Below are 10,844 nucleotides of genomic sequence, written 5' to 3' on the forward strand. Positions count from 1 at the left end.
GTTTGATAAGGTTCCCCATGGTAGGCTACTGCAAAAAGTACGGAGGTATGGTATTGAGGGTGATTTGGAGGTTTGGATTAGGAATTGGCTGGCTGGAAGAAGACAGAGGGTAGTAGTTGATGGTAAAGGTTTATCTTGGAGTGCAGTTACTAGCGGTGTTCCGCAAGGATCTGTTTTGGGACCATTGCTGTTTGTCATTTTTATAAATGACCTGGAGGAGGGGCTAGAAGGTTGGGTGAGCAAGTTTGCGGATGATATGAAAGTCGGTGGAGTTGTTGACAGTGAGGAAGGATGTGTCAGGTTACAGCGGGATATAGATAAGTTGCAGAGCTGGGCAGAAAGGTGGCAAATGGAGTTCAATGTAGCTAAGTGTGAGGTGATTCACTTTGGTAAGAGGAACAAAAAGATGGGGAACTGGGCTAATGGTCGAATACTTGGTAGTGTGGATGAGCAGAGGGATCTTGGTGTCCATGTACACAGATCTCTGAAAGTTGCCACCCAGATAAATAGTGCGGTAATGAAGGCATATGGCGTACTGGCTTTTATTGGTTGAGGAATTGAGTTCCGGAACCCAGAGGTGATGTTGCAGTTGTATAAGACTCTGGTGCGGCCGCATCTGGAGTATTGTGTGCAGTTTTGGTCGCCATACTATAGGAAGGATGTGGAGGCACTGGAACGGGTGCAGAGGAGGTTTACCAGGATGTTGCCTGGTATGGTAGGAAAATCGTATGAGGAAAGGCTGAGGCACTTGGGGCTGTTTTCATTGGAGAAAAGAAGGTTTAGGGGTGACTTGATAGAGGTGTACGATGATTAGGGGTTTAGATAGGGTTGACCATGAGAACCTTTTTCCACGTATGGAGTCAGCTATTACGAGGGGGCATAGCTTTAAATTAAGGGGTGGTAGGTATAGGACAGATGTTAGGAGTAGATTCTTTACTCAGCGAGTCGTGAGTTCATGGAATGCCCCTTTATGGGCATTTAAACGGGCATTGGATAGGCATATGGAGGATAGTGGGCTAGTGTAGGTTAGGTGGGCTTGGATCGGCACAACGTCGAGGGCCAAAGGGCCTGTACTGCGCTGTATTTTTCTATGTTCTATGACAAGTCACTCAAGGGGCCAGAAACCCCAATCATTTATGTTTCCAAATGTGCCTCTTGTTTCACCTAAACTTCAATAAAAATCCAACCAGCTTCAACCTTGGATGAAAGTTCCATGGATTCAAAAGCATGTTATAGAGGAAGCTTTGCACAGACGCCATGTTTCTGGCCCAGAAATGGAGAAAATTATGGCTTCATTAAATCAATTAGAAACCGTTGCATATCCAGACATCGAATATTGCTGACAAGAGAGATATTTTTACAAAATTTTTCAACTTCAAATGGTTGCAACATTTATACCACAGGTGAACAGGGCACAGATCGGTTGGCATCTTGACTGAACACCCGAGGCACTTCTATAGAGACAAAGTAATCAAAAACACGACACCGGGTTATAGTCCAACAGGTTTGTTTGAAACAGCAAGCTTTCAGAGCCTCACTCTTTCCTCAAGCAGCTAGTGAGAGAAAACATTGGATACAAAATTTATAATTTAAAGCTCAAAGGGTCATACAATTTGTGCAGAAGTATTGAACAAACCTAGATCGCTATTTAGTCTTTAATCAGCAAGAATGCAGATGCAGGTTTTGATTGATTAATAAATCTGTGATTTGGACATGTGATTTTTTTTGACTTTGTCCACCCCAGTCCAACGCCGGCACCTCCACGTCATGATAGTGTAAGAGGTTCTCCAAGCTTCTGCATAGCATGTAGTTCAAAATGACGCAACATATAAATGTACATGAGTATGTCATTTTTAACACATGTAAATGAGCCAACTTACAAGCTTGACTGACTAACTTAAATTTGTTGGTTTGATTTGATTTGATTTATTGTTACATGTACCTAAGCTTTGTTTTGCAAGCAGTACAGGAGGATCATAGCAATAAGGATGTACAGATCATAGGGTGCTTAGACAGAGTGAGGTATATGTAAAGGATGGGCTGAAGGGCTAAAATTGTTGATGATACTCGACAACTGCATGACCTTAGAATGAGTGCTGTGAACATTCCTGTATGTGCCGAAGTTGGCTTGTTTTCTGTATTTGCTTTTCTGCACTTGCTGTTTGTTACACTGTATAAGAGAGAGAGTTTTGTTCCAAGTTGTTGGACTTCATTTTGTTCATTGTGAACAGTGCTAGGAACAATCGTAAGCTTCCAGAGCAGCCATTGATCAACAATGTCCAGACAGGTAGAAGGGCGCGAGGCTTATTGTTTTTTTCCTTTCTTTTTCAGTCTTTTTACTTAATAAATGTTCATATTTAAACGAATTGCTGTTGTCGATTCTTCTCTTAACCAGATTTAACCGAATCCGAAAAAAACAAGATACTACACAAGGTTACGTCTGCAGGGGAGGTGTGCAAAGCAAGATCAACATTATTAAAGTTAGAGAGGACCATTTAGCAGTCTAATAACAGCAAAGAAGAAGCTGTTCTTGAACCTGTTTGTGCGTGTATTCTCGCTTCTGTATCTTCTACTGATGGAAGAGACCATTACTGGGGTGGGAGGAGGTTTTGATGATGTTGGCAGACTTTACATGGAACCGAGAAGTGTAAATGGAGTCCATTGATGGGCTTCCATGATGATTTGGGCTGTGCACACAACTTTCTGTAGATTTTTACGATCCTGGGCAGTGCAGTTGCCATACTAGGTCATTATGTATCTGGATAGAATGCTTTCTGTGGTGCGCCTATAAAAGTTGGTGATGGTCCTTATGGACATGTCAAATTTCCTAAGCCTATAACTATTAGCACATTCATGATTATTCAGCAAGTGCTACTGAATGGCAGAATCACATCTAACAGTAGGCACTTGGTTTTGAGTTTTGAGACTACCAGCTGTACTCTTGCCTATTAAAAACAGCTGAAAGAACAAAATAAATTATAACTATTTTGTGTAAATATCTGGCAATGAAAGTGAAGAAAAGAAAACAAAGTTGCTCCTAAAACATGCTTTGTGAAGGGTGTAAATAAATTATGGCTCATGTATATCAATCATTGTATCTTTCAGTATCAGAAGGTTGAATTTTCTTTTCCTCCTTGTCAGTTAGGTGATATATAGCCTCAGCCCATTTGCTGGACTGGGGTGATTCAGTCACATGAGGCTATAGTTAAAAAAACACAAGCCATATCTTAGGTTATCAGGAGGAATATCCCTAATTTTAAAATAATTAGGTATGGAAATTCATACCAAAATGTAAATAATGAAACAGGTGCATATGAAAAAAACCTCTTAAAATCAACTTTGTCTCTTCTAAATGAGTTTCAGTTTTTTTTTAAAATAAATATTTTTTATTGAAAAAAGATTTTAGGTTTTTTTTCCAAATTACAAAACCAGTTCAAAGTAGTATGACAACTTTATAATATAATAGCAATAATAGAAAACAAACTACGACTCTATCCACAGACTACCGAAACCCAAAAAAACTTTATAAAAACTGCAGTTCAATAAATAACAAAGAAGAAAAATAAATAAACGAAATAAAATTAAACCACATTATAACAAGGTAACTTAAATTATATTCAATTAAATTACTGCATTCAGCGCAATCTCACCGAAGCTCCCCACCACTGGGAGCAATGGTAAGTAAACTCATTTTGTTCGAGAATCCTCCCCCCACAGGCCCCCAGACTGACAGACAAAACTCTCACAGCTACACAAAGGCCCTGGATAATATAGCCAATATATCTGCATCAATATAATTCTAAAAGGGCCGCCGCCATGTTCTGTAAAACTATTCCATTTTCTGGTGCACCATACTCATAAAGAAGTCCAAGGGGATGTGCTCCATGACTATCCTATGCCAACTCAAGAGTCCTGGGGGTTCTCTGATACCCAGCTCATTAGAATGTTCTTCTTTGCGCTGAAAGAAAGAACTTTAAACAATTTTTTCCCATGCACATCAGGGGAACGAAGATTTGAAAGACCCAAAAAGAGGGACACCGGATCCAACTTAACCTCAGTTCCCAAAATCTTTGCCAAAACACTCGCTATGTCATCCCAATACATGTGGAGCTTGTGGCATGACCACAAGCAATCAATAAGAGTACCAACCTCCATTTTACACTTGGGGCACATTGGGGACACTCTTGTCTTAAATTTCACAAGCCGCTGCCGTGCCAGATGAGCCCTATGAAGTCTCTTCAGTTGATTAGCCTGGGTCCTATTACAAATCAATATCTTCCTGACATTTTCCCAGATATCCTTCCACATCTCTGAGGAGATTTCCACCCCTAATTCTTGAGTCCAGGTTTTATATAGATATTCAATGTCCTTTGAGACATTATTACCTAACAAGTGATGGAGAGTGCTAACTGAGAGAGCACCCATAGACTGGAGCACTCTCCTCTCCATGTCCGACTTGTAGGGATTGACCATCAATGTAGTCATTTTTTGTATGAAGTCTCTAATCTGGAAGTAACAAAAGAGATCTTTCCTAGGCAGCTTGAACTTCTGACTCAGCTGTTCGAAGGACATTATGACCTTCCCGACAAATAGATCTCCCAGAACTTAAAGTCAGAGTTTATTGAACCCAGCTGGAATCCCAGCATTCCCACTATGGGAGTAAAAGGGGAAGATTTTTGTAAATTGCCCTCACCCAGCCGTATTATTCTCCATGCTTTAACTGTGTTTAGGACAATCGGGTTTTTACAGTGATCCATGGCAGTTCTCATCTAGTCCATAAACAAGAAATTACAGAGAAGGTATTTCATCTGGGAGGCCTCAATGTCTAGCGAGATTGTTCACGGATTGTGACAGGCCCATTCAGCCACATAGATAGTAAGGAACTCAATTGGTATTTCCTAAAGTCCGGAAAACCTAGACACCCCTCTCTTGCAGAAGCTGCAATTTATCCAGCTTAATAAGAGGCTGCCTATGATGCCAAATAAAGATCCAATCCAGCTATAAAGTCTGCGCAGTGTTTGCCTTGGCAGCATCAAAGGGAGCATTCTCATGGGATATAGCAAGCGAGGAAGAACATTCTTAGCTATTCTGCCCAAACAAGATATTGGAAGATCTCCCTAGCGCCAAAGATCCTGCCTTATCTTCTCGAGCAACTGCCCATAATTGGCTTTACATAATTGATCGAAAACCGGGGTAATAAAGATGCCTAAATAGAGAAAACCTCCCTGTGACCACTGGAAGGAGAAACGGATTCCATCCCCAAAGTTGGATATGCTAGTAAGAGCCCCCGCCTCCCCCTCCCACCCCAGGCATGGCCTCTGATATTATGAAATTAATTTTATACCCTGAAAACAAACCAAATAGATTAATCACTTGTATTAAGCGGGGAACTGATGTCATTGAATCAGTTAAAAAGAGAAGGACATCATCCGCATAGAGAGTGATTTTATGCCTGCCTGACCCTACCTCGAGGGCAGTTATATTATGATCCATTTGAATGGCTTCCACCAGTGGCTCGATCACTAATGTAAATAGTAGAGGTGAGAGAGGGCACCCTTGACGGCAGCCTCTGCCAACACTAAAACTATCTGACCTTATACCATTAATGAAAACTGCTGCTTTTGGATCACATAGAGCACTGCCACCCATTTGATAAAAACCTCTCCAAGACCAAACCGTTCCATGACATAAAAGAGATACAGCCACTCCACCTGATCAAATACTTTCTCTGCGTCTAGGGAAACTACCAAACCTGGGATAGCTCTTTGCTGACATATTTGCCATATTTAATACACTTTTAATATTGTTGATAGATCTATAACCCTTAGTAAAACCTGTCTGGATCTCCTTTACAATAAAAGGCAATACCCTCTCCAGCCTTAACTCAAGTATTTTCGACAGGATTTTAAAATCCACGTTCAGTAAAGGAATGGCCCTGTAGGAAGTGCAATCTTCTGGGGCATTTCCTTTCTTAAGGATAAGAGAAATATTTGCTTCTCTCAAAGAAAATGGGAGGCAGCCCTGACCGAATGAGTAATTGTACATATCCAAGAGTGGCCCGGCCAGCTTGTCTATCAACTCCTTATAAAACTCACTTTGAAATCCATCTGATTCGGGCGCTTTACCACTCTGGATCAGCCTCCTGTACTTCCTGAATTTGCAGCGGAGGCACTCCAAAAGGACGCGTGCTCTGAGGTTACACCCGAAAGGTTCAAGATCTTAAAAAAAGGACTCATCATCATCATTCTATCCTCACAGTCCTCTGACTGATACAGCTCAAATTGCTGCATTATCTTTTTAGCATTGCAAGTAAGTGTACCAGCACTCTCTCTGATGGATGTAATGGATTGGGGGCATTCTTCTTTCTAGCCAAGTATGCTAGGTATCTACCTGGTTTATCACTGTACTCGAATAACCTCTGTTTCGCAAAAGAAATTTCCCTCTTTGCTGTTTGGGTAAGTGCAGCATTCAAAGTTGCCCTTAGGGTTATAATCCGCTGCAATTTAGTTATAGTCAACCTATCAAAGTATGCTAACTCAGCTGGCTTCAGGTGAGCCTCAAGCAGATGTTGTTGTTCTCCCCATTGTCATTTCTGGGTCGCAGAGTAAGAAATAATCAAACCCCATGCATATATCTTGGCAGTCTCCCACAGCACCGATGGGTTGCTGGCCATACCTGAATTGATATCCCAAAAAATTTTAAACTTCTGCAAAAATACTCTACAAACTTGCTATCTTTCAGGAGGAAAGGTCCATGCGCCAGTGCCAGGAACCCGCCCCACCATCACTGGCCTTGACCTCCATGTACACTGCCGCTCCCTGTTCAAGTCCACAACTGCCTGGATTGCAGAGACATACCCATAAGACCCCTAAGCATCCTGTCCACCTCGGGGTGATTGACTCGATTAAAATCTCCCCCTATAATTGTAAGACGCACCCCAAGGGCCATCAATGTAGAGAGCATATCCATTATGAACTTAAGGGGATGTGCCAGGGGGGGCAATATACATGCAGAATCCATACTCCACTCCATGCATTAAAGCTTTAAGTATTATGAATTGCCCGCACTCATCCTTGATTTGGCCTAGCATTTGAAATGGGAGGTTCTTCTGGATGAGAATAGCCACTCCTCTACTTTTCGAGTTAAAAGATGAGATAAAACCCCTGGCTGAATCCTCCCTGTTGCAACTTCAAATGCTCCTTATCCAGCGAGTGTGTTTATTATAACAAGGTTACATCGACCCTTTCTTTTCTAAAGCTTGACAGTATCTTTTTTTCTCTTAATGGATTCAGAAAAGATTTACAAGGATGTTGCCAGGGTTGGAGGATTTGAGCTATTAGGAGAGGCTGAATAGGCTGGGGCTGTTTTCCCTGGAGTGTCGGAGGCTGAGAGGTGAACTTACAGAGGTTTACAAAGTTATAAGGGACATGGATAGGGTAAATAGACAAAGTCTTTTCCCTGGGGTCAGGGAGTCCAGAGCTAGAGGGCATAGGTTTAAGGTGAGAGGGGAAAGATAAAAAAGAAACCTAAGGGTCAACTTTTTCCCACAAAGGGTAGTACGCGTGTGGAATGAGCTGCCAGAGGAAGTGGTGGAGGCTGGTACAATTGCAACATTTAAGAGGCATTTGGACGGATATATGAATAGGAAGGGTTTGGAGGGATTTGGGCCGGGTGCTGGCAGGTGGGACTAGATTGGGTTGGAATATCTGGTCGGCATGGACGGGTTGGACCGAAAGGCCTGTTTCCATGCTGTACATCTCTATGACTCTATGACTGTAATTGGTGAGTGACTCCCCTTAACATTCCAGGTGCACCATTTAAACGAATGGCAAGCCATGATCGCCCGAAACAGTGTGTGACCCTCCCGGTAGGAAGAACCTCACTCATAGCGCACTGAGTGAAAACCATAAACAGTTCATATAAGTTTAAAAATGCAACTTCCAAAACTACTGAATCAAAACTTCTAACACCTACTTCTACAATATAACAGCATAAAACATAACTGAAAGGAGACTTTCCCCCTTGTCCACAGGGGGCGCTCGTACCACCCATTGATCCCACCATGACTCCTTCTAGCTGGAGCCATGCCCCCGACCCAGACAACGCAAAGTAAGGGAAAGAAAAAATCTCATGACAAGAAAGTTAGAAGTGGGCACCCAACCCCTCCCCTCCATACTGTAATCCTCGACACTCTTGACAGAACAACAAAAAAAGTCTCTCCCTGCTTCCCCCCCACGGCCCCCCCCCCCCCCCATCCAAAACAAAGAGTGACAGGAAGGGGGAGAGAAGGGAGAGGAAACAAAAAAAAGGAAAGAGAGATAATTATGACTACGACATATATTAAAAAGACCAAGACCACCCCCACAACAACCAGGTAAAACAGGCAAATTACAGAGAGAGAAAAGGCAGATTGGAATAACTATCCATATAATTCAAGCCAGTCAGTCTATTTTAAAGCATCCAAGAAGTCCTTTGCCTTTTCCGGTGAATCAAAGTTGAACACAGATCCTCTGTGGCTGAAAACGCTCTATGCTGTTATATCGCCGGATACCTAACGGAATACTGAATATTCAAGTCCCTCAGCCGCTTTCTTACCTCATCAAAGGCCTTCCTCTTGCGAATCATGACCGGAGAAATGTCCTGAAAAAAACACAATTCGTGATCCTTTATATACCATAGCCTGGGGATCCTTCTAGGAGAAAGTGAGGACTGCAGATGCTGGTGATCAGAGCTGAAAATGTGTTGCTGGAAAAGTGCAGCAGGTCAGGCAGCATCCAAGGAGCAGGAGAATCGACGTTTCGGGCATGAGCCCTTCTGCAGGAATGAGGAAAGTGTGCCAAGCAAGCTAAGGGAAAAGGTAGAGAGGAGGGAATTGGGGGAGGGGCATTGGAAATGCAATAGATGGAAGGAGGTTACGGTGAGGGTGATAAGGTGAGGGTGATAGGCTGGAGTGCGGGTGGAGGCGGAGAGGTCAGGAAGAAGATTGCAGATTAGGAAGGTGGTGCTGAGACAAGGTGGGGGGAGGGGAAATGAGGAAACTGGAGAAATCTGAGTTCATCCCTTGTGGTTGGAGGGTTCCCAGGCAGAAGATGAGGCGCTCTTCCTCCAACCGTCGTGTTGCTATGGTCTGGTGATGGAGGAGTCCAAGGACCTGCATGTCCTTGGTGGAGTGGGAGGGGGTGTTGAAGTGTTGAGCCACGGGGTGGTTGGGTTGGTTGGTCCAGGTATCCCAAAGGTGTTCTCTGAAATGTTCCGCAAGTAGGCGCCCTGTCTCTCCAATATAGAGAAGGCCACATCGGGTGCAACGGACGCAATAGATGATGCGTGTGGAGGTGCAGGTGAATTTGTGGCGGATATGAAGGATCCCTTGGGGCCTTGGAGGGAAGTAAGGGGGGAGGTGTGGGCGCAAGTTTTGCATTTCTTGCGGTTGCAGGGGAAGGTGCCGGGAGTGGAAGTTCGGTTGTTGGGGAGTGTGGACCTGACGAGGGAGTCATGGAGGGAGTGGTCTTTTTGGAACGCTGATAGGGGAGGGGACGTAAATATATCTCTGGTGGTGGAGTCCGTTTGGAGGTGGCGGAAATGACGACGGATGATACGATGTATATGGAGGTTGGTGGGGTGGTAGGTGAGGACCAGTGGGGTTCTGTCCTGGTGGTGATTGGAGCGGCGGGGCTCAAGGGCGGAGGAGCGGGAAGTGGAGGAGATGCGGTGGAGAGCATCATCGATCATGTCTGGGGGGAAATTCGGTCTTTGAAGAAGGAGGCCATCTGGGTTGTACGGATTTGGAACTGGACCTCCTGGGAGCAGATGCGGCGGAGACTAAGGAATTGGGAATATGGGATGGCATTTTTACAGGGGGCAGGGTGGGAGGAGGTGTAGTCTAGGTAGCTGTGAGAGTTGGTCGGTTTATAGTAAATGTCCGTGTTGATTTGGTCGCCCGAGATAGAAATGGAGAGGTCTAGGAAGGGGAGGGAGGAGTCTGAGACGGTCCAGGTCGGGGTGGAAGGTGTTGGTAAATTGGATGAACTGTTCAACCTCTTCGTGGGAGCACGAGGCAGCGCCAGTACAGTCATCGATGTAGCGGAGGAAAAGGTGGGGGGTGGTGCCAGTGTAGCTGCGGAAGATGGACTGTTCCACATATCCTACGAAGGGGCAGGCATAGCTGGGGCCCATGCGGGTGTCCATGGCTACTCCTTTGGTTTGGAGGAAGTGGGAGGATTGGAAAGAGAAGTTGTTCAGGGTGAGGACCAGTTCAGTCAGTCGAAGGAGGGTGTCAGTGGAAGGCTACTGGTTGGTACAGCGGGAAAGGAAGAAGCGGAGGGCTTTGAGTCCTTCGTGATGGGGGATGGAGGTGTACAGGGACTGGATGTCCATGGTGAAGATAAGGCGTTGGGGACCGGGGAAGCAAAAATCATGGAGGAGGTGGAGGGCGTAGGTGGTGTCCCAAACGTAGGTGGGGAGTTCTTGGACTAAGGGGACAGGACCGTGTCGAGGTATGCAGAGATGAGTTTGGTGGGGCAGGAGCAGGCTGAGACAATGGGTCAGCCGGGGCAGTCAGGTTTGTGGATTTTGGGCAGGAGGTAGAAACGGGGCGGTGCGGGTTGTGGGACTATGAGGTTGGAGGCGGTGGATGGGAGGTCCCCTGAGGTGATGAGGTTATGGATGGTCTGGGAGAGATTGGTTTGGTGGTGGGAGGTGGGGTCATGGTCAAGGGGGCAGTAGGAGGAGGTGTCCGCGAGCTGGCGTTTAGCCTCAGCGGTGTAAAGATCGGTGCGCCAAACTACTACCACGCCTCCCTTGTCTGCCGGTTTGATGGTGAGGTTGGGGTTGGAGCGGTGGGAGTG

This window comes from Chiloscyllium plagiosum, unplaced genomic scaffold (genome assembly GCF_037043375.1).
Source record: "Chiloscyllium plagiosum isolate Xiang-an unplaced genomic scaffold, Cpla_swu_hap1 HiC_scaffold_13, whole genome shotgun sequence".
Lineage (NCBI taxonomy): Eukaryota > Metazoa > Chordata > Chondrichthyes > Orectolobiformes > Hemiscylliidae > Chiloscyllium > Chiloscyllium plagiosum.